The following is a 2,500-nucleotide window of genomic DNA, read 5'->3' as shown; positions in this document are numbered from 1 at the left end:
TAAACAGCTGGATGGGGAGAATCAGAGGACACTTTGGACAGTTTGGACATCAGAAAAAAAGACATAGAGGAGGAGTCTTTATTTTTGTAGAAACATTCTTGCAAAAGTACATAAACAGTTTTTAGAGTGTGTGAGTTCATCCAGCTGTGGTGTCTCTGTAGTCTCTGATCCAGCTGTGGTGTCTCTGTAGTCTCTGTTCCAGCTGTGGTGTCTCTGTTCCAGCTGTGGTGTCTCCGTAGTCTCTGTTCCAGCTGTGGTGTCTCTGTAGTCTCTGTTCCAGCTGTGGTGTCTCTGTAGTCTCTGATCCAGCTGTGGTGTCTCTGTAGTCTCTGATCCAGCTGTGGTGTCTCTGTAGTCTCTGATCCAGCTGTGGGGTCTCTGTAGTCTCTGTTCCAGCTATGGTGTCTCTGTAGTCTCTGATCCAGCCGTGGTGTCTCTGTAGTCTCTGTTCCAGCTGTGGTGTCTCTGTAGTCTCTGTTCCAGCTGTGGTGTCTCTGTAGTCTCTGATCCAGCTGTGGTGTCTCTGTAGTCTCTGATCCAGCTGTGGTGTCTCTGTAGTCTCTGTTCCAGCTGTGGTGTCTCTGTTCCAGCTGTGGAGTCTCTGTAGTCTCTGATCCAGCTGTGGTGTCTCTGTAGTCTCTGATCCAGCTGTGGGGTCTCTGTAGTCTCTGATCCAGCTGTGGTGTCTCTGTAGTCTCTGATCCAGCTGTGGTGTCTCTGTAGTCTCTGTTCCAGCTGTGGTGTCTCTGTAGTCTCTGATCCAGCCGTGGTGTCTCTGTAGTCTCTGATCCAGCTGTGGTGTCTCTGTAGTCTCTGTTCCAGCTGTGGTGTCTCTGTAGTCTCTGATCCAGCTGTGGTGTCTCTGTAGTCTCTGTTCCAGCTGTGGTGTCTCTGTTCCAGCTGTGGTGTCTCTGTAGTCTCTGTTCCAGCTGTGGTGTCTCTGTAGTCTCTGTTCCAGCTGTGGTGTCTCTGTAGTCTCTGATCCAGCTGTGGTGTCTCCGTAGTCTCTGTTCCAGCTGTGGTGTCTCTGTAGTCTCTGAGACGTCATCCAGCTGTGGTGTCTCTGTAGTCTCTGTTCCAGCTGTGGTGTCTCTGTAGTCTCTGAGCGATCTCAGCTGTGGTGTCTCTGTAGTCTCTGTTCAGCTGTGGTGTCTCGTAGTCTGTTCAGCTGTGGTGTCTCCGTAGTCTCTGTTCCAGCTGTGGTGTCTCTGTAGTCTCTGTTCCAGCTGTGGTGTCTCTGTAGTCTCTGAGACGTCATCCAGCTGTGGTGTCTCTGTAGTCTCTGTTCCAGCTGTGGTGTCTCTGTAGTCTCTGTTCCAGCTGTGGTGTCTCTGTAGTCTCTGTTCCAGCTGTGGTGTCTCTGTAGTCTCTGTTCCAGCTGTGGTGTCTCTGTAGTCTCTGTTCCAGCTGTGGGGTCTCCGTAGTCTCTGTTCCAGCTGTGGTGTATCTGTAGTCTCTGAGACGTCATCCAGCTGTGGTGTCTCCGTAGTCTCTGAGACATCATCCAGCTGTGGTGTCTCCGTAGTCTCTGAGACGTCATCCAGCTGTGGGGTCTCTGTAGTCTCTGTTCCAGCTATGGTGTCTCTGTAGTCTCTGTTCCAGCTGTGGTGTCTCCGTAGTCTCTGATCCAGCTGTGGTGTCTCTGTAGTCTCTGTTCCAGCTGTGGGGTCTCCGTAGTCTCTGATCCAGCTGTGGTGTCTCTGTAGTCTCTGTTCCAGCTGTGGTGTCTCCGTAGTCTCTGAGACATCATCCAGCTGTGGTGTCTCTGTAGTCTCTGATCCAGCTGTGGTGTCTCCGTAGTCTCTGAGACGTCATCCAGCTGTGGTGTCTCCGTAGTCTCTGTTCCAGCTGTGGTGTCTCCGTAGTCTCTGTTCCAGCTGTGGTGTCTCTGTAGTCTCTGTTCCAGCTGTGGTGTCTCTGTAGTCTCTGTTCCAGCTGTGGTGTATCTGTAGTCTCTGGAGACGTCATCCAGCTGTGGTGTCTCCGTAGTCTCTGAGACATCATCCAGCTGTGGTGTCTCCGTAGTCTCTGAGAGATCCATCCAGCGTGGGGCTCTGTAGTCTCTGTTCCAGCTATGGTGTCTCTGTAGTCTCTGTTCCAGCTGTGGTGTCTCTGTAGTCTCTGATCCAGCTGTGGTGTCTCTGTAGTCTCTGTTCCAGCTGTGGGGTCTCCGTAGTCTCTGATCCAGCTGTGGTGTCTCTGTAGTCTCTGTTCCAGCTGTGGTGTCTCCGTAAGTCTCTGAGACATCATCCAGCTGTGGTGTTCTGTAGTCTCTGATCCAGCTGTGGTGTCTCCGTGTATCTGAGACGCGATCCAGCTGTGGTGTCTCCTTGGTCTTTGTTCCAGCTGTGGTGTCTCCGTAGTCTCTGATCCAGCTGTGGTGTCTCTGTAGTCTCTGTTCCAGCTGTGGTGTCTCTGTAGTCTCTGTTCCAGCTGTGGTGTATCTGTAGTCTCTGTTCCAGCTGTGGTGTCTCCGTAGTCTCTGTTCCAGCTGTGGTGT

Source organism: Perca fluviatilis, unplaced genomic scaffold, assembly GCF_010015445.1.
Source record: "Perca fluviatilis unplaced genomic scaffold, GENO_Pfluv_1.0 PFLUV_unplaced_scaf_5, whole genome shotgun sequence".
Lineage (NCBI taxonomy): Eukaryota > Metazoa > Chordata > Actinopteri > Perciformes > Percidae > Perca > Perca fluviatilis.
Note: the sequence above shows the minus strand (reverse complement) of the source record.